General features: G+C 49.1%; 1 non-coding gene across 1 annotated transcript; it reads left to right on the top strand.

The window, feature by feature from the left end:
• The first annotated feature begins 5,898 nt into the window (after nucleotides 1-5,898).
• On the top strand, nucleotides 5,899-6,036 carry LOC114806228. Its single transcript, XR_003754264.1, has one exon. It is a non-coding gene; the product is annotated as a small nucleolar RNA SNORA7 (small nucleolar RNA).
• Nucleotides 6,037-21,960: the final 15,924 nt, after the last annotated feature.

Raw genomic sequence — 21,960 nt, 5'->3', positions numbered from 1 at the left:
GAGCCGGGCCACGCGCGCCGCCGATTGGCTGCTCGGGGACACGTGACCGCCCGGCCCCGGGGGGGAGGGGCGGGGGGGAGGAGGGGGAGGGAGGGAGGGAGGGGGAGGGAGGGGCATGATCATCTTATCATGATGATAAGAAGAATGATGATGATGGTATTGGTTAGGCGCTGATTAGGTGACAAGCACTGTTCCAAGCGCTGGGAGGGGGTAAAAATCATCATCATCATCATCATCATGATAAGAATAATGATGATGATGGTATTGGTTAGGCGCTTACTAGGTGCCAAGCACTGTCCTAAGCGCTGGGAGGGGGTGATCATCATCATCATCATGATAAGAATAATGATGATGATGGTATTGGTTAGGTGCTTATTAGGTGACAAGCACTGTTCTAAGCGCTGGGAGGGGATCATCATCATCATGATGATGATAAGAAGAATGATGATGATGGTATTGGTTAGGCGCTTATTAGGTGACAAGCACTGTTCTAAGCGCTGGGAGGGGGTGATCATCATCATCATCATCATGATAATGATGATGATGATGATGATGGTATTTGTTAGGCGCTTACTAGGTGCCAAGCACTGTTCTAAGCGCTGGGAGGGGGTGATCATCATCATCATCACCGTGATAATAATGATGATGATGGTATCTGTTAGGCGCTTACAGTGTGCCAAGCATTGTTCTAAGCACGGGGGAGGGCACGAGGCGATCAGGTTGTCATTCATTCAATAGTATTTACTGAGCGCTTACTATGTGCAGAGCAATGTACTAAGCGCCTGGAATGTACAATGAGGCCACGGATAGAGACCGATCCCTGCCCATCGACGGGCTCACGGTCTAATCGGGGGAGACGGACGGACAAAAACAAGCCAACTTCATCACGAGAAATAGAATGAAGGGGATGGACACCTCATTAACAAAATAAATAGGGGAATAAAAAGATAGACAAATGAGCAGAGGGCCGAGCGGAAGGGAGGGGGGAGGAGCAGAGGGAAAAGGGGAAGCTCAGCCTGGGAAGGCCTCCTGGAGGAGGTGAGCTCAGGAGGGCTTTGAAGTGGAAAAATACGGAACGCTTCACGAATTTGCTTGTCATCCCGTTGCGTGTTGTCCCACGTGGGGCTCCCAGTCTTCATCCCCATTTTCCAGATGAGGTCACTGAGGCCCAGAGAAGGGAAGGGTTGTCCCACGTGGGGCTCCCGGGCTTCATCCCCGTTTTCCAGCTGAGGTCACTGAGGTCCCGAGAAGGGAAGCGACTCGCCCAAAGTCACCCAAGCTGACAAGCGGGAGGGACAGGATTTGAACCCACGACCTCTGACTCCCAAGCCCGGGCTCTTTTCCACGGAGTCAAGTTGCTTCTGTAGCTGCGGGGTCATCGGGTCGCCCCACGTGGGGCTCACAGTCTTCACACCCCCCCCCCCATTTCTCAGTGGAAAGAGGCCGGGCTTGGGAGTCAGAGGTCGTGGGTTCTAATCCCGGCTCTGCCACTTGTCATTCATTCATATTTTTGAGCACTTACTATGTGCGGAACGCTGGACTAAGCGCTTGGAACGGACAATTCGGCAACAGAGGGAGACCATCCCTGCCCAACAACGGGGTGTCAGCTGGGTGACTTTGGGCAAGTCACTTCACTTGGCCTCAGTCCCCTCATCTGTCAAATGGGGATGAAGACTGTGAGCCCCACGTGGGACAACCTCATCACCTTGTATCTGCCCCCCCCCAGCGCTTAGAACAGTGCTTCGCACATAGTAAGCGCTTAACAAATACCATCGTTATTTACAGGTGAGGGAACTGAGGCCCAGAGAGGTGAAGGGGCTTGCCCCAGGTCACCCAGCAGATCAGGGGCAGAGAGGGGATTAGAACCCACCACCTCTGATTCCCAAGCCCGGGCTCTTGCCGTCATCGATTTAGTCATGTTAACGACTCTTCCCCCTATAATAATCACTGTATTTGTTAAGCCCTTAATAATAGTAATTGTGGCATCTGTTTTAAGCACTTACTACTACTAATAATAATTGTGGATTTGTTAAGGACTTACTATGTGCTATGCATCAGGTCAGCCCCGATCCCTGTCCCACGTGGGGCTCACAGTCTCACTCCCCATTTTACAGATGAGGTCACCGAGGCTCAGAGAAGTGAAATGACTTACCCGAGGCCACACAGCAGACAAGTGAAGGGGTCAGGATTAGAACCCGCGACCTTCTGACTCCCAGGCCCGGGCTGTGTCCATGCAGCCTCTCCTATGTGTCAGTCACCGTACTAAGGGCTGGGCTAAGCAAACTGGGTTGGACACAGTCGCCCCGTCCCACGTAGGGTTCACAGTCTCAATACCCATTTTACAGATGAGGTGCCTGAAGCACGGAGAAGTGAAGTGACTTGCCCAAGGCCACACAGCAGACAAGTGAAGGGGGTCAGCATTAGAACCCACGACCTTCCGATCGAGTCCCCTTTCTACGGAATTGTCTCTCCAATTTTGTATTTCCTGAAGTGGCTTAAGCAGCCTGCCCTAGTGGAAAGAGCCCGGACCTGGAAGTCACAGGGCGTGGGTTCTCATCCCGGTTCTGCCGCTCGCCTGCTGTGTCACCTTGGACGAGTCATTTAACTTTTGAACCGCAGTTTCCTCATCTGTAAAATGGACTTTAAACCCTACTCTCTTCTACTTAGACCGCGAACCCCCAGGTCGGACAAGGGAACGGGTCTGAAGGAGCCGCTTGCCAGCGATGTGACTTTGGGCGAGTCATTTCACTTTGGGCCTCGGTGACCTCATCTGCAAAATGGGGTTGAAGACTGTGAGCCTCACGTGGGACAACCCGATTACCCCGTATCTCCCCCAGCGCTTAGAACGGTGCTCTGCACCTAGTAAGTGCTTAACAGATACCGACCCGCTTTATCGTTATTGTTATTATTATTCTACCTACCCCAGCTCTTAATGCAGTGAGTGCTTGGTAAATAATAAGCTATCAAGGCTATTAACGAGTACCATAATTAGCATTAGCATTAATAGCTTTCACACCGGAGACGGAATATGCTCGGAAGCCACCGATCTTCCTAACGTGCTCTTAGATCTGAAATAAATTGTACTTCTTTGAGGGGCAGGCCATATCTCGCAAGGCTGCAAAAAAATGAGGAGGCCCTGTGGATAATGCTATGGTTTCAATAAAATATAAGAAGGAATCTATCATCTACTACTAATAAGTCTTTTGTTTCCCCACTTAATAATAATGTTGGTATGTGTTACGCGCTTACTACGTGCGGCGCACCGTTCTAAGCGCTGGGGTAGATACGGGGTAATCAGGTCGTCCCCCGTGAGGCTCCCAGTCTTCATCCCCATTTAACAGATGAGGTCACTGAGGCCCAGAGAAGTCAAGTGACTTGACCAGGGTCACACAGCTGCCAAGGGGCGGAGGCGGGATTCGAACCCATGACCTCTGATTGCCAAGCCCGGGCTTCTTTCCTCGGAGCCACCGTGATTTGATAGATAATTCAAATGAACCCAACCGCTTTGGGGGGCCTTAACTTTGAGGCCAGATCTGCTATCTAGGCAGAGTAAACATCTGTGGTTTTGGGGATTGTCGATTTTGTTTGAGTTAAGCTCAGGTTACCTGCACTGGTCGTAATGATGGTTTGCATTTGTCAATATCATTAGTGCGGTTTGTTTTTTTGTTTGTCTTGGGTAAAGTTGTGTACACCAGTCATAATGACTGTTGATATTTGTCAATGGCAATACATTTTGTCGTTTCTGTTTGTGTTAGGTCAGGCTGTTTACATTACTGATAACGACTGGTGGTATTTGTCAATATCAATGCTGCATTTTGTTTTTTCTTGGAGTTAGTGTAAAGCTGCGTACGGAGTGTAGGTGTCATAATGACTGTTGACATTTGTCAATAGTAACACTCCTTTAACTGCCAGACTCCATTGAGCAATTCTTTGGGTCCGGTTTACATTCCTTTCAACCCATATATTGGGAGAGGTGATGCCTGGAAAAGCAGCGTGGCTCACTGGAAAGAGGCCGGGCTTGGGAGTCAGAGGTCATGGGTTCGAATCCAGCCTCCGGCGCTTGCCCGCTGTGTGACTTTGGGCAAGTCACTTAACATCTCCGTGCCTCAGTTACCTCATCTGTAAAATGGGGATGAAAACTGTGAGCCCCACGTGGGACAACCTGATCACCTTGTATCCAACAGTGCTTTACACATTAAGTGCTTAACAAATACCGCCATTTTTTTTTATCAGCTGTGCGACTTTGGGCAAGTCACTTCACTTCTCCACGCCTCAGTTCCCTCATCTGTAAAATGGGGATTACGATTCTGAGCCCCATGTGGGACAACCTGGTTACCTCATAACTACCCCAGCACTTAGAACAGGGTTTGGCACATAGTAAGTGCTTAACAAATACAAATTATTATTATTACCTTGCCAGGTTCATCGGGCCATCAGTTGGCTGCCATCCGGTCACCCGCCTGGGTGACCCATTGCGTGACCGAGAAGGAGCTCCAAACAAATCCCTCCGTTCGTCGGAACTTGGGAAGAAGAGGTTTTCTGGTGCCAGCTTGGCCCTCCCGCGGTGTCCTCCAAATGAAGGAAGTGGAGTCCAACGCAAGTAGAAAGGTTGCCCAGGGGCTGACAGGTAGAAAGGTTGTCCAGTGGCTGATTTACTCTCATCGGCCAGGGACCTGTCCCCTCAAAACAGTCGTATGCCATTTCAGCAGATCATCGTGCTCCCATTGAATAATAATAATAATAGTGATTCTAGTATTTGTTGAGCGCTTAATGTGTGCTAGGAACAGTACTAAGCACTGGGGTGAGCACCAGCTAATTGGGTTGGACACAGTCCCCGTCCCACGTGGGGCTCACAGTCTCGATCCTCATTTTATAGATGAGGTAACTGAGGCACAGAGGAGCTAAGTGACTTGCCCAAGGCAGACAAGTGGCGGAGCTGGGATTAGAACCCACGACCTTCTGATTCGCAGACCCGTGCCCTATCCACTACGTCATGTGGATTTGCGTAGCCGCGTTCGGAGGCTGGTTCTGGCAATCGAAGGAAGCTCCGATGATCAGAGGCTACGTCTTGACCCTTTAGAGGGAGAAGGTGCTTATTACAGCAGACACCTGGAGTTGAGATCGGGTCCGAGGGTCCATGATACTACCTGCGTAATATCCAAGAGCTGAACGTAGCGAGCTTCACAGTTGGGAAAACTAGGTCTCCGCGTGAGATTCCAATTTTCATTAGGTGGATGACTTGGGTACTAATTTGAATATAAGAACCACTGAACTTGGGCTCATTCAAAACTTTAATTGAATTACACTATTAGATGAAGGGAAAACCGGGGGATTCGGTGCCAAGAAAATGACCTCTTGGGTCAAGAGAAAATTGGCTGTGGCTATAAAATAACGCTACGGCGTAGTCGAGGTCACACTTTCGGAGATTAGGTTCAAAAGCAAAGTTCTACCGGGGCGGGACCTTGTGGACACAGCGATCTGTATTGAGTTTAATTGTGGGTCAAATCAGTCGGTGGTATTTAAGTGCTTACTGTTCTGGTAAGTGGCACTAAACTTTCCCATTTCCTGACATTCTCCTCCTTACACCGCCAGACGCTCATCCGGAAAATATTTCCCAGAGTTACTGATAGAGTCTACTGGGCGCCTAAGCTGAGCTGAGAATTTGGGAGGGTACAGTACAATTTTAGTTCACTGCACAAAATCCTCTAAAGAGAGAGGTGAGGAGGAACCCAACAGCCAAGCCGGTTTGGACTTGGGCCTGAGAACGCACACAGCTTCCGGCAGACGACCGGGGACGTTAACGATCGCGTTATCCCGCCTTAAATTGCAGGCGTGAGAGTTCCTCGCTAGATGGTAAACTGGTCCAGGGCAGGGATCGCGTATGCCAACTAGACTGCACCCCTCTCAGGGTCGCACCTGGAGAGTTTCCAGTAGTCTACCAGTCTCAGCAATGGGAGGGAGAGTCAAGCAGAGGCCTGTCCATTCCATTCCTAGCTTGGCCAGTGGCTAGCCAGTGGAAGGCCACCTGCTACTAGTCAAAACTCACCCGTGCTGGGCAGCAGCGGCGTGGGAGGGAGTCGAGGGTGGAGACTCGAGTCGACTGCGCGGAAGGTAAACCATTTCCGGATTTTTACCGAGAAAACTCTCTGGATCCACTACCGGAACGACCGCAGATGGAGGTGAGGCGCTCTGGGAGAGATGCGTCCGTGGCATCGCTTATGGTCAGAGACGACTCGACGGCAGAAGACAAGACTATGTCGCAAGTATTTAGTAGAATCTTCTGCCCCGAGTAAGTGCTCGACCTATTGCTTGATTATTTCATGCCGCGGGGCCATCTTGACTTCCTTAACTTTCCAGAAGTCAACCAAGATGGCAGTGGGTGAAGCGACAGGGATTGGAGGTCGGGGAGTGAGAGGAAGGTGCAGAAATCTGAAATCTGTCCATCAGTGGGACATGGTGAGATAAAGATTCCTGGGTCAGACTTAGATAGATGAACAATTTCCATAAACCTTGAAGTAATGGAACAAAAACTGACGGAAAAAAACCCGAGAGGGGAAATACGTCTTTTTCTCTGGACCCAAACGTATTTAATGGCTCTAAGAATATGGAACACAGTGTTTATAATTTACACAATAATTGTACCGTTTAGACTCTGAAATTTAAAACTATAAATGCATTAGTTCATTCAAACGATAAATACAAGTAAATATGAATATGCAATTATATTTGCAATTATTGTTACAGATGGTGTTACAAGCCGCTTGCCTGCACCTAAGATTCTTTATTTTTTCACGTTCATGAGGTAAGGAAAGAAATAATTAAAAATAGAAATATATTCACAATAAACAAAAGGAAGAATTCCTGATGTGGAATTAGAAAAATATTCCCCTTACGGACAACGATCTGAACCCAGAAAAAAGAAACTATTTTTTTCACGAAAAATTAGCATGTGCTTTAAAAAAAATGGCGTTCGTTAAGCGCATGTTATGTGTCAGGCACTGTACTAAGCACTGGGGTGGATACAAGCTAATCTGTTTAGACACAATCCATGTCTTAATCCCCATTTTACAGATGAGGTAACTGAGGCACAGAGAAGTTAAGTGATTTGCCCAAGGTCACACGGCAGACAAGTGGGTTTAGAACTCAGGTTTTTCTGACCCCAAGGCCCAGGCTCTATCTAATAGGCCACGCCGCTTCTCTACTCATTCTAAAGCAAGAGAAAAATATGTTCCGAGTATTGTCATCGAAACATCCTTGGATGTTTTATTATCTAATAATAATGATGTTGGTATTTGTTAAGTGCTTACTATGTGCCGAGCACGGTTCTAAGCGCTGGGGTAGATACAGGGTCATCAGGTTGTCCCACGTGAGGCTCACAGTTAATCCCCCTTTTACAGATGAGGTCACTGAGGCACAGAGAAGTGAAGTGACTTGCCCACAGTCACACAGCTGACAAAGCCGGGATTCGAACTCATGATCTCTGACTCCCAAGCCCGGGCTCTTTCCACGGAGCCACGCTGCTTCTCTAATTGTATGGTACGCTCCCAAGCGCTCAGTACATCGCTTTGCACGTGGTAGGTGCTCAATAAATTAGATGAAATGATTCAGCGAATAATAATGTTAATGGCATTTGTTAAGCACTTAGTATGTGCCGAGCACTGTACTAAGCGCTGGGGTGGAAACAAGCAAATTGGGTTGGACACAGTTCATGTCCCAGGAGGGACTCACGGTCTCAACCCCCATTTTCCAGATGAGGGAACTGAGGCCCAGAGAAATGAAGTGACTTGCCCAAGGCCACGTGGCAGGCAAGCGGCCGAGCTGGGATTAGAAACGATGAACTTCTGAATTCCAGACTTGCGCTATGATTGACTGATAGAAATGATAATAATGATAATGACGTTGGTATTTGTTAAGCACTTACTATGTGCAGAGCACTGTTCTAAGCGCCGGGGGAGATACGGGGTCATCAGGTGGGCCCACGTGGGGCTCACGGTCTTCATCCCCATTTTACAGATGAGGGAACTGAAGCCCAGAGAAGTTAAGCGAAGTGATAGAAACGGAGAAATAGAGAAGCAGCGTGGCTCAGTGGCAAGAGCGCGGGCTCGGGAGTCAGAGGACGTGGGTTCTAATCCCGCCTCCGCCGCTTGCCAGCTGTGTGACATTTCACTTCTCTGCGCCTCAGTTCCCTCATCTGTAAAATGGGGATTAAGACTGTGAGCCCCACGAGGGACAACCTCATTACCTTGTATCTAGCCCGGTGCTTAGAACAGTGCTGGGCACACAGCGAGCGCTGAACAAATACCGTTATTATTAATATCGTACTAAGTGCTTGGAAGAGTATAACAGGGTTAATGGGCTTAGGATCATCAGGTCCCACACGGGGATCACGATCCAATTACAAAGGAGTAAATGTTATTGACTCCCCATTTTGCGGATGAGAGAACTGAGGTACAGGGGAGTCAGGTGACTCGCCCAAGGCCACAGCAGGTAAGTGGAGGAGGCGGGATTAGAACCCAGGTCCCCTGCCTCCCAGGCCCATGCTCTTTCCACTAGGCTACACTGCTTCTCGTACATTTAAAAAAACCCCCAAAACCATGGAACAACAGCCGTGCACTTTTCTGGCCGCTGGCATCTCTCACACAAAAGCGTGTCTCTCTCACCCCCAGCAGGATCCCTGACTTGTTCTGGCTTATTACGCTATTTGATTATTGTTTTCACAGTAGCCGTGATGGCTGAGCCGTTCCTTAGTAAAATCGTGGACAAAAGAGCCATCGGCGTGCTTTAGATTTTCCTTTAACCAATTCAGAACGGGAAAGAAGAAAATATCAGCCGCATCCTAATGCGGCGATAAAATAAATCAAAAGGGACTCCAGAAAGCCGCCGGTGGAGGGTGCTTGAGCTGGTCAAATCGTTATCCGTCGAGAAAGGAAAATGGAACCAATTCGGTTTGTTGATTCCATTCCAAAATACATCCCCGTTCCAGATTCAGCAAGTTACCTAAGAGTCTTAAGGCTTCGGGTCATATTTAAGACTGAAAAATCTGTGTAAAGCCCAATAAAGGTTCCCTAGGGAGAAATCCAACTCAAACCCAACTTTACCTCGGAAGAAGCCAGGGTTAATACGGCTACAGAGAGCCGGAGGAGAAGCCCCCCAAAATTCAGCTTTCCGTGTGTCCCACGGCTCCAAAAATCTCTATTCGAAGATGTGCGTAAAAGAGGGAAAAGGTTGGTGGAAAATGCTGGCATTCTGAGCGGTTTATTGGCACTGATCGGAAAGAGGGTTGATCGAACATCTGCCGTTTGCTGAGCCCTGTACTAAGTAGGAACTGTTTGTCATAATAATAATGACGATGATGGTATTCATTAAGCGCTTACTATGTGCCAGGAACTGTGCAGAGAGCTGAAGCACCGTACTAAGTGCTGGTAATAATGTTGGCATTCGTTAAGCGCTTACTATGTGCAGAGCACTGTTCTAAGCGCTATGGTAGATACAGGGGAATCAGGTTGTCCCACATGAGGCCCTCAGTCGTCACCCCCGTTTTCCAGGTGAGGGAACTGAGGCCCAGAGAAGCGAAGTGACTTGCCCACAGTCACACGGCTGACAAGCGGCAGAGCCGGGATTCGAACCCATGACCTCGGACTCCCAAGCCACTCTCTTTCCACGGAGCCACGCTGCTTCTCTAACAGTGTACTGGGCACCTCCTGGGTTCGGAGCGCTGCAGTGGGTACCAACCGCATTGCCGACCACTGTTCATTCATTCATTCACTGTCATATCTATTGACTTATTTGTTTATGATTTATTCGTTCTCGCCCGTCCCGCCATCAACCCCCGGGGCCACGTCCTCCCGCGGTCCCGGAACGCCCTCCCTCCTCACCTCTGCCAAACTGACTCTCTTCCCCTCTTCAAAACCCTCCCGAGAGCTCACCTCCTCCAGAAGGCCTTCCCAGCCTGAGCCCTCCCTTTCCCTCTGCCCCTCCTCCCTCCCTCTGCTCTACCTCCTTCCCCTCCCCACAGCACTTGTGCAGATTTGTATATATTATTTATTACTCGATTTTATTCATAACGTATATATATATATATATATATATCGGTGAGTCTGTGGATCTGTTTTGATGGTATTGACGCCTGACTACTTGTTTTGTTTTCCTTTCCCACCGGGAGCCCGTGGTTGGGCAGGGATCGCATTCCAAGCGCTTAGTACAGTGCTGTGCACACGGCAAGCCCTCACTAAATCCGATTGAGTGAATGAATGAATGAGTGGAGCACCTACTGTGTGCAGAACACTGTACTAAGCGCTGGGGAACGACAATAAACAGTGACAATCCCCCCACAATGAGGCGGGGAGACCGACAGAAGTACAGAGAAAGAAAATGACAGATACGTACCTAAGTGCTTTGGGGCGGGGAAGGGGAAAGTTCCAAATCCTCTCTGTGCGCCATTCCGGATACCTACTGTGTGCAGAACACTGTACTAGGCGTTTATGGTGCTGGAGAACTGTACTGAGTGCCTACTGGGTGTAGAATACCCAACTGAGAAGCCGCATGGCTCAGTGGAAAGAGCGCGGGCTTTGGAGTCAGAGGTCACGGGTTCGAATCCCCGCTCTACCATTTGTCAGCTGCGTGACCGTGGGCAAGTCACTTGACTTCTCTGGGCCTCGGTTCCCTCATCTGGAAAATGGGGATGAAGACCGTGAGCCTCACGTGGGACAACCTAATTACCCTGTATCTCCCCCAGCGCTTAGGACAGTGCTCGGCACATAGTAAGCGCTTAACAAATACCAACATCATCATCATCATCACCTGGGTATCTATAGTTTGCAGAGCCCTGTGCTAGGCACCTACTATGTGCAGAAGACCTTACTGAGTATCCTTTGTGTGCAGAGCACTTTACTGGGTCTCTACTGTGTGCAGAGAGTAATGATAATGTTGGTATTTGTTAAGCGCTTACTACGTGCAGAGCACCATTCTAAGCACTGGGATTAGACCGTAAGCCCGTCAGACGGCAGGGACCGTCTCTATCTGTTGCCGACTTGTTCATTCCAAGCGCTTAGTACAGTGCTCTGCACATAGAAAGCGCTCAATAAATACTATTGAATTGAATGAATGAATATAGGGTAATCAGGTCGTCCCACGTGAGGCTCACAGTCTTAATCCCCATTTTCCAGATGAGGGAACTGAGGCCCAGAGAAGTTAAGTGACCTGCCCACAGTCACACAGCTGACAAGCGGCAGAGCCGGGATTCAAACCCATGACCTCGGACTCCCAAGCCCGGGCTCTTTCCACTGGGCCACGCTGTCTGAGTACTGTACTAATCGCTCATTCAGCCGTTCACTCGTATTTATGGACCACTTACCGTGCGCAGAGCACTGGACCAAGCGCTTGGGAAAGTACCAAGTAGCAATAAGCGGACACGTTCCCCGCCACGGCGAGTTTACAGGCGAGAGGAAGTCGGGGGAGCAGAGTGAAGAAGTAAAAGATACAGTATTTCTAGAAATGCTGTGAAATGTCTGTAAATTGCATTCCTCTCATTTCTTGGGTAGGGCTCGATTAGCGTCAGGGCTTTAGAGGCTAAAACCCAGAACCTCTTTCCTGGCTGTCGGACATTCCCCTTTGCCTGTTATATTGTACTCTCCCAACTGCTTAGTACAGTGCTCTGCACTCAGTAAGTGCTCAATAAATAATAATAATAAAGTTGGTATCTGTTAAGCGCTTACTATGTGCAGAGCACTGTTCTAAGCGCTGGGGTAGACATAGGGGAATCGGGTCGTCCCACGTGGGGCTCACAGTCTTCATCCCCATTTTACAGATGAGGGAACTGAGGCCCAGAGAAGTGAAGTGACTTGCCCACGGTCCCACAGCTGACGAGTGGCAGAGCTGGGATTCGAACTCATGACCTCTGACTCCAAAGCCCATGTTCTTTCCACTGAGCCACACCGCTTCTCAAATACCACTGACTGGCAGGAAAATCACTCAATCAGCGGTATTTATTGAGCTCTACGTGCAGAGCACTGTGCAAAGGTTTTCGCCCCAACTTATTTTTGACACGCTCCTCTAAGCAACGCTCAGTGCAGCTTCAGAACTCATAGCGGTCAAGATCCTTCAAGGTTTAAGGAGAAACGCTCAAATTCCCCCACTGATTGACCAGACTGAATGCGACGAGGCAGGGCCAGCATTTATGGCACAGTGGTTAGAGCAGGGGCCTGGAGGTCAGAGGTCATGGGTTCTAATCCCAGCTCCGCCACTCGTCCGCCGCGTGACCTTGGGGAAGTCATTTCGCTTCTCCGTGCCTCAGTCACCTCATCTGTAGAATGGCGATTGAGGCGGCGAGCCCCGCATGGGACAGGGACTGTGTCCATCCCGATTCGCTTGTATTGGCACAGTGCCTGGCACGTAGTAAGCGCTTAACAAAAAACCGTAATTATTCTTATTGGTTTACCACCTTGATTTTCTCCCTTTTCACCACCCCCTCAGCCCCACAGCACTTACATACATAACCGTAATTTCTTTCTTTCTAATAATGACCGCCTCCCCCTCTAGACTGTAAATCTCACCGTGGGCTGGAAATGTATCCGTTACATCGTACTCTCCCAAGAGCTTAGTACAGTGCTCTGTACACAGTAAGTCCTCAATAAATACGAATGATTGATTTTTTTTAAAAAAATGTTATATTTGTTCAGCGCTTACCGTGTGTTAATGGGGTAGATGTCTGTCCGTCTCCCCCGATTAGACTGTCAAAGGGCAGGGACCGTCTCTATCTGTTACCGATCTGTACATTCCAAGCGCTTCGTACAGTGCTCTGCACATAGTGAGCGCTCAATAAATACTATTGAATGATTGAATAAATGCAAGCTAATCAGATTGGATCCAGTCCATGTCCCACTCTTAACAAATACCACAAAAAAACCCAAATCCTCCGACTGCTGCAGGTAGATTTCTCTGTTTAGGTAGAGGTCCCTCCTCCCTAGGTGGCAAACTGAGAAATGAACAGGGCGTTGTCCGATAAAACACTCAAAGTGCCATCGATCTGAGCTGCTTGTCCCCATATTTTCTGGTTCCCATTCATCAGCGCTTCCCTCAAGGACTGCATCATTTAAAACACAGACAGGGAGAGGTATTTTAATATAATATCATATTTTTAATACGATATAAATGGCCCAGACATCTGTTTCGTTAAACACGGAGAAAGAAGACGAAACTCGCCGTGGAGGTATTTCACTATGACATTGCCGTGGAGGATTCGTGTTCACGAAAGCCGAAAAGTTAAACCGTGGTTCCCACAGCAACTGTAACTCGGCTCTTTGTACACCTCACGAGCCCGCGTATGGTTTTCGCTCTAAGATCTCAGACCTCTAAAGTCCCCGCAGATTCCCAAGTCCGTTTACCGTGAAGCGAGAATCGAGGAGGTGGCCCAGTGGGTAGAACTCGGGCCCGGGAGGCAGAAGGACGTGGGTTCTAATCCCGGCTCTGCCACTCGTCTGCCCTGTGACCTGGGGTAAGTCACCTCTCTTCTCTTGCTCTCACCTCATCTGTAAAACGGGGATTGAGACCGTGAGCCCCATGTGGGACAGGGACTGTGTCCAACCTGATATTTTTGTATCCACCCCAGTCCTCAGTACTGTTGCCGGCACATAGTAAGCGCCTGACAAATAACGTGATCATTACTGTTATTACACTGTGATTTGGGTTCTTTGCCCAGTTCAGGTGCACGTCATCGGAGTTTATTTAAATCGGATTATTGCTATAAAAATATCCAGGCCCTGATTTCACCAGGCGGACGAACTCAGGCCGCAGAATAAGAGGAGGTTAGGGGACGGGTAGAGAGAGAGTTGTCTCTTCACTTTTCATCCATAGGCTGAATTAAACCCGTGCCGATCATGGAGCAGAATCTACAGTGTGGGGGCAAAGGGGATTATAGCCCCCCAGAGAAAGAAAATGTGTTTGGAGTCTCCCTCAGCATCCACAGGAGGAAATGGGGTAAGAGCACGGGTCTGGGGATCTGGGTTCGAATACGTCCAAAGGCCGGCTCCTCCGCTTGCCTGCCGTGTGCCCTTGAGCAAGTCGCCTCGCTTCTCTGTGCCTCAGTTTCTTCAGCTGTAAAATGGGGATTCTATATCTGTTCTCCCTCCCTTTCAGACGGCAAGCCCCGTGTGGGACAGGGACTGATTATCTTGAATCAACCCTAGCATTGATACGGGGCTTGGCACACAGTAAGTGCTTAACAGATTCAATAATAATAATAAGGCAGAATGGGTGATGTTCAAATTTTTCATATGGTATTCGTTAAGCGCTTACTGTGTACCGGGCACTGTAGATACAAGTTAATCAGGTTGGACGCGGTCCCAGTTTTAATCCCCATTTTACAGATGAGGCCCAGAGGAGTGAAGTGACTTGTCCAGGGTCACACGGAGGACAAGTGGCGGAGCTGGGGTTAGAAGCCGGGTCCTTCTGACTCCCAGATCCGTGCTCTAGCCACCAGGCCACGCCGCCGCGAGACGCTTCACCTACGGAGCGTCCTCAATTCCCAAAATAACCCCTCTGGAGACCGGAAGCAGAAAATCACCGATTTCACCATCTCCAAGTGCCAGCGTGGATTGACCCGAGGTTTTCTTCAAATAGCAGAGCCATTGAGCTGTTGCCAGCTGCTGAAAGACCGCTCCTACTAAGCCACTGATTTCACTCTACCCAACACCCAGGTGTCAGGAACTAGGACGGAGAGAGCACGCGGGCATAATTGATAATATCGTGTTCTGCTAAATAAATAAATATTTACTAAATGCTACTATAGAGGCCCCAGTGAGACGGTTTTTCAAGTCGGTTTTAGGGAGGGCCATTCACGGCCCGAGAGCGGATGAATAGGGCCAGTGTGGGCGGCCGTGAGCGGATCCTTTGACCTGGCCCTCCCATCTGGGGAACCTTCGGGAATGAATAATGAAGGACCCTTTCAAAGCCTCCACGGCGAGTTTCGTCTTCTTTCTCCGTGTTTGACGAAACAAATGTTTTGGCCATTGTAAACTGAGAGAGCGAGACTCGGAGATCAATCGCGGGAGCGCCCGTCCTTCGCCACAGCTGCGAAACTGAATTACGATGATGACGACGGCGGTGGTATTTGTTAAACGCTGTTCTAAGCGCTGGGGTGGATACGAGCTATTCGGGTTGGGCCAGTCCCTGTCCCACATGGGGCTCGCAGTCTTCAAACCCATTTAACGGGAGGTGACTGAGACCCAGAGGAGTGAAGTGACTTGCCTGAGGTGACACGGCCTCTCAAGTGATTAGAACCCAGGTCCTTCTGACTCCCAGGCCCGTGTTTCTTGTTCTAGGCCATGCTGCTTCCCTATTTCCGTAGGCTGGGAGGTTGTGGAGGGGGTCAGATTTTTCTCTATCCTCCCATCCCTCCGTAGTGGGTAGAGCGCGGGCCTGGGACTCAGAAGGTCGTGCGATCTAATTCCGGCTCCGCCGCTCACCTGCTGCGTGACCTTAGGCAAGTCACTTCACTTCTCTGCATCTCAGTTACCTCCTCTGTAAAAAGGGGATTGAAACCGTGAGCCCCATGGTGGGACGGGGACAGTGCCCAACCCCATTTGCCTGTATCCACCCCAGCGCTTAGTACAGTGCCTGGCGCACAGCAAACGCTTAATAATAATGTTGGTATTTGTTAAGCGATTACTATGTGCAGAGCACTGTTCTAAGCGCTGGGGGAGATACAGGGGAATCAGGTTGTGTCCTGCGCGGCACACAGTCTTAATCCCCATTTTACGGATGAGGGAACTGAGGCACAGAGAAGTTAAGTGACTCGCCCACAGTCACAACAAATACCACAGTTATTATTAGTATCCCTTCAAGCGTCTGATCTGGAGTCTCTTCAGGACAGTGCTCTGCCCAAAGTAAGAGTTGGATAAATATCATTGATTGATTAATTCATTCACTTCATTCTGACGGATTTATCGAGCACGTACTGTGTGCGAAGCACTGTACTTGATTAATGAGAGGTCCTTCTGAGGGAGACAGTGACTTCATCCACTGAAAGAAGCCCTGCCATTTCGTAAGAACATAAAATCATCAGTAATGCCGTTGACTGTTTTTGTTGGGTTTTTTAATTGTATTTGTTAAGCGCTTACTATATGCCAGGCACTGTACTAAGCGCTGGGGTAGACACAAGCTAATCAGGTTGGACACAGTCCCTATCCCGCATGGGGTTCACCTTCTCAATCACCATTTTACCGATGCGGTAACTGAGGCACAGAGACGTGAGAAGAGAAGATCGCGCAGCCAAGTGGCGGAGGCGGAATTAGAACCCAGGTCCTTCTGACTCTTAGGTCCGTGCCGTATCCACCGGGTCATACTGTATGCCGGGCGCCGTACTAAGCGCTGGGGTAGGTAGAGCTAATCAGGTTGGACGGTCCGTGTCCCACATGAGCTTCACATTCTCAATCCCCATTTTCCCAGCGCCGTAACTGAGGCACAGAGAAGTGAAGTGACTGACCCAAGATCACGCAGCGGACGAGGGGCGGGGCCGGAATCAGAACCCAGGTCCTTCTGACTCCTAGGTCCATGCTCTATCCACTGGGCCCCGCTGCTTCTAGTGGGTCAAACCAACAGTCAGCGTGGCTCAGCGGAAAGAGCCCGGGCTTGGGAGTCAGAGGTCGTGGGTTCAAATCCCGGCTCTGCCACTTGTCGGCTGGGTGACTGTGGGCAAGTCACTTCACGTCTCTGTGCCTCAGTTACCTCATCTGTAAAATGGGGAATAAAACTGTGAGCCCCACGTGGGACAACCTGATCACCCTGTATCTCCCCCAGCGCTTAGAACAGTGCTCTGCACATAGTAAGCGCTTAACAAATACCAACATCATTATTATTATTAGTCCATTTAGCGTGGCATTTGGGCTCTCACATCTCCCCAGGATGACCGAAGAAAACATGGGATGGCTGCCCTTCCAGACGTCTACTCGTCCTTAGACATTAAGCACCCCTGCTCTCCCAATCGCTTGGAACAGTGCTTTTGCCCTCCGTTAGGTGCTCAATAAATATCAATAATTGATTGGTTAATAACTCCGGGACTCGTTAAGTACAAGCCCTGTTCTAAACACCGGCGTAGATACAAGTTAATCAGGATGGACACGGTCCCCGAGGTTTCCCCGAGTCTACGGCCTACGAGGTCAGTGTGTCCAAGGTGGCCGATAAGGGCTCAGTGCTTCTCGGAATGTACGGAGAAGACCCAGTATGAATTCTCCAATGTCGGGAAAGATGAGGTGTCCTGCCAACGGAGAAGAATCCGTCGGGCAACCTACCCTGATCTTCACGGTTCCGGTATCCTTTTCCAATCCCCTCAAATCCACCCGAGTTAAGGCTTGCAGAAAATATATCCAGAGCAATTTGCTCCTGTAATCGCTCTCCAGCTTAGGCGCGAAGCGACGTGAACCCCATAGTACCTCGGACCGATAACTTAGGTGGGCGGAGCGGTCTGGGTTACTTTCCGTAACCTTCGGATTTCCGAATGTCGGAGATCTGGAAATCTTTCCGGGTCCGATCGGTTGTCCTTCCCAGCGGTTCCATGGAGACGTTTAACTCGAAGGTCCTAAGTTAAGTGGACTCCGCAAGGAGCTCGAAGAAACCAAGCTCCTTGCCTCCGTTTGGGTTGTAGGGATTTGATTTATGAGGCGAAAGATCCAATTAGCCGAAAGGGTTGATTTTAGCTCATTTGTTCCGTATGCCCGTGGAGCTCCGCTGAAATCTGATCCTGGCCCAAGACTGAATATTTACGGATTCCTAAAGAGTAAAGGGTGCGTCTCGTATAGGAAGCTCTTTAATTAAATTTCGAAGGGGGTCTTCCTCTCCTCTCCGGCTGCTCTCTTGGATTTTTTGGTCAGTTCTAGGCCCTTGGGCCTCAGTACGGTGTGACGAGAAGCTATCTGCAGTCCATTTCGGCAGAGTTGGAAACAAAAGAAATCAACACCGAGAAGCAGCGTGGCCTAGTGGGGAGAGCACGAGCCTGGGAGTCAGAAGGACCTGGGTTCCAATTCCCCTTATCTGTTCTGTGACCTCGGGCAATTCGCTTCTGTAGGCTCGTCGTAGGCAGGGAATGTTTACCGTTATAGTGTACTCTCCCGAACGCGTAGTACAGTGCCCTGCACCTGGTAAACACTCAATAGATATGATTGAATAAATGAATGAATGAACTTCTGTGGGCCTCAATGACCTCATCTGTAAAATGGGGGTGAAGATTGTGACTCCCATATGAACGTGGACTGTTTCCAACCCGATTAACTTGTATCTACCCCAACACTCAGTACAGTGCTTGGCACATAGTAAGCACTTAACAAAAGCCATTAAAATGGAAAAAGTGTCCTGTTAGAGCCCTCTGATCTTCCTGATCTTAGTCACACTTTCAGTGACACTTTTCCAACGGCTCACGTGCAGTGCTGTGCACCCAGTAAGCGCTCAATATATACCTTTGATTGATCGATTGATTGATACAGTCAGGTGATGCTTCTTGAATTTTGCCCTTCGCCTGTTCTGTTTATTAATAACAATAACCGATCGATCACATTCACCGAGCGCTGACTGGGCGCACAGCACTGTATTAAGCGCTTGGGAGAGAACGCTACAACAGTAAACAGACACATTCCCTGCCCACAACGAGCTTACAGTCTAAAGGGGGGGAGAGACGTTAATAAAAAATAAATTACAGTGGGTACTTGCGTGCTGTACGGCTGGGCCGGGGGGATGAATAAGGGGAGCGTGATAACAGTGATAAAAATAATAATAACCGTAGCATTTGCTAGGTGCTCGTCGTGTTCCAAGCAGTGTCCTAAACACTGGGGGGAGATTCAACGGCCTAATTTGCGTCTTTCAAGACTTGCCTCCGGTCTTCTAGATGTGGATGTTATAGGACTGGACTGGAGATGGATGCATCGCTCAGACAAAGCTAGTGTCCCGCCCGGGGCGGTGTGAATGTCAGGACTCTGCGTCTGACCTCTTCGGCTAGGCCAGGGATATACGGACTCTTGCGATGGAGAGGACTTCATGCGAAGCGGGATGGTGTGCGCTTCGCGGACGTACACCTCCAGTACGTGTCATCCACGGGATATGTACTCTTTTTTTCCCGGCACCCGTCTACTTTTAGTTCCTGGTAATAACTAGTATCTGTTAAGCTCTCACTACGTGCCAGGCACGGTAGTAAGCACTGGGGTGGATAGCACTTAAGCGCTTAATAGTACTGTAAAAGCAAATCACGTTGGACACGGTTCCCGTCCCCCGTGGGGCTCACCTTCTCAATCCCCATTTTACAGATGAGAGGCCCGAGGCATAGAGAAGTGACTTGCCCGAGGCGGCGCAGCAGACAAGTCGGGATTAGAACCCAGGTCCTTCTGACTCCTAGGCCCGCGCTCTATCCACTAGGCCACACTGCTTCTCATCGGCATGTGCCTGGCACCACCTAATCTGACATGAGTCTGGAAATCCCAGGCTGGGTGAATTGGCTGGGAGAGAAATGGAGAAGCTAAGAAAATCAAACTAATCAATCAAATTTATTGAGCACTTATTGTGCAAGAGCACTGTACTAAGCGTTTGGGAGAGTTCACTATATGCGTCGTCACAACAAGTGTACAGTCTAGAGAGTGTTTAGGACAGTGCTCTGCACACAATAAACACCCAATAAATATCATCGATGCTGATGATTCACTTTTCTCATTCTTTTAATGAATAAGTTCTGAAACGCCAGTGGCCTTAGGTTTTCACAGTCTGGTGCAATGAAAATGCTGTTTTAAGGAAGAAAAGAAGAGGTTTCTTTTTGGGGGTCCTTTGCTCAGGGACATTCTTGTTTAGATTTGGAAATCCGGAGGTGAGAAGTGTTTTCCTGCAGGTTGGTGCCTCGGGGTTTAAATAAACCCTTACCTTAGACTCGAAACAGGGAGCAGCTTGGCCTAATGGAAAGAACCTAGGCCTGGGAGTCAGAGGAACCGGGTTCGAATCCCTGCTTGTCTGCTGTGTGACCTCGGGCAAATCACTTAGCTTCTCTGTGCCTCAGTTCCCTCATCCGCAAAAATGGGGATTAATAATGTCGGTATTTGTTAAGCGCTTACTATGTGCCGAGCACTGTTCTAAGCGCTGGGGTAGACACAGGGGAATCAGGTTGTCCCACGTGGGGCTCCCAGTCTTCATCCCCATTTTACAGATGAGGTGACTGAGGCACCGAGAAGTGAAGTGACTCGCCCACAGTCACACAGCTGGCAAGTGGCCGAGCCGGGATTCGAACTCATTCAATACCTGTTCTCCCTCCGACTTAAACTGGGAGCCCTATGCGGGACCTGATTATCTTGTATTTACCCCGGAGTTTAGTACACCGCTTGGCACAGAGTAAGTGTTTAACAGGTACCGCTATTATTATCAGTAATAATAATAATAATAGGGATTACATACTACTCCCTACTGCTTAGATGGTGAGATCAATGTGGGACAGAGACTGTGTTCAACTCAATTATCTTGTATCCAGCACAGTGCTTAGTACAGTACTTGGCAAATACTACATGCTTAATAAATACCATTTTAAAAATACACAGAACATTTCTTTTTCTTTCTTTCTTTCTTTCTTCCTTCCTTTCTTCCTTCCTTTCTTCCTTCCTTTCTTTCTTTCTTTCTTTCCTCTCTCTCTCTCTCTCCCTTCCTTCCTTCCTTCCTCCTCCACCTCCTTCACCTTCTCCTCTTTTAACTCCTCATCTTCCAATACCTCCTCCTCTACCCCCTCCTCCTCTTCCTCCTTCTCCTCCTTCTCCTCCTTCTCCTCCTTGTCTTCCAACTCCTCTTCTCTTCCTCCTCCTCATCTTTCTCCTCCTCCTCCTTCTTTACTTTTTTCTTCCTCCTCCTTTTTCTCCTCCTCCTTCTTCTCCTCCACCTCCTCCTCTTAACTCATTTTTGAATACCTCCTCCTCCTTTTCTTTTTTCCTCCTCCTTTTCCTCCTCCTTTTCCTCCTCCTTGTCTTCCTCCTCCTCCTCCACCTCCTCCTCTTTTAACTCATCTTTGAATACCTCCTCCTCCTCCTTTTCTTTTCCCTCCTCCTCCTCTTTTAACTCAACTTTGAATACCTCCTCCTCCTTTTTTCCTCCTCCTTTTCTCCTCCGCCTCCACCTCCTCCTCTTTTAACTCATTCGTCTTTGAATACCTCCTCCTCCTCCTTTTCCTCCTCCTTTTCCTCCTCCTCCTCCTCTAGCTCATCTTTGAACACCTCCTCCTCCTCCTCTTCTTTTTCCTTCTTCTTTTCTCCTCCTCCTCCTTCTCCTCTTCTCTTTCCTCCTCCTTCTGCTCCCCCTCCCCCTCCTCCTCTTTTAACTCATCTTCCAATGCCTCCTCCTCTCCCTCCTTCTCCTCCTCTTTTAACTCCTCTCTGAATACCTCCTTCTCCTCCTTTTTTTCTCCTCCTTTTCTCCTCCTCTTTTAACTCATCTTCAGAGGCCTCCTCCTCTTCCTCCTTCTCCTCCTTCTCCTCCTCCTCCTCCTCCACCTCTTTTAACGCATCTCCGAATACCTCCTTCTCCTCCTTTTTTTCTCCTCCTTTTCTCCTCCTCTTTTAACTCATCTTCAGAGGCCTCCTCCTCTCCCTCCTTCTCCTCCTCTTTTAACTCCTCTCCGAATACCTCCTTCTCCTCCTTTTTTTCTCCTCCTTTTCTCCTCCTCTTTTAACTCATCTTCAGAGGCCTCCTCCTCTTCCTCCTTCTCCTCCTCCTCCTCCTTCTCCTCCTCCTCTTTTAACTCCTCTCCGAATACCTCCTTCTCCTCCTTTTTTTCTCCTCCTTTTCTCCTCCTCTTTTAACTCATCTTCAAAGACCTCCTCCTCTTCCTCCTTCTCCTCCTCCTCCTCCTCCTTCTCCTCCTCCTCTTTTAACTCCTCTCCGAATACCTCCTTCTCCTCCTTTTTTTCTCCTCCTTTTCTCCTCCTCTTTTAACTCATCTTCAGATACCTTCCTCCT

Source organism: Ornithorhynchus anatinus, chromosome 21 (genome assembly GCF_004115215.2).
Source record: "Ornithorhynchus anatinus isolate Pmale09 chromosome 21, mOrnAna1.pri.v4, whole genome shotgun sequence".
Classification (NCBI taxonomy): domain Eukaryota; kingdom Metazoa; phylum Chordata; class Mammalia; order Monotremata; family Ornithorhynchidae; genus Ornithorhynchus; species Ornithorhynchus anatinus.
The sequence above is the reverse complement of the archived record's forward strand: the minus strand, read 5'-3'. Positions and strand labels throughout refer to the sequence as shown.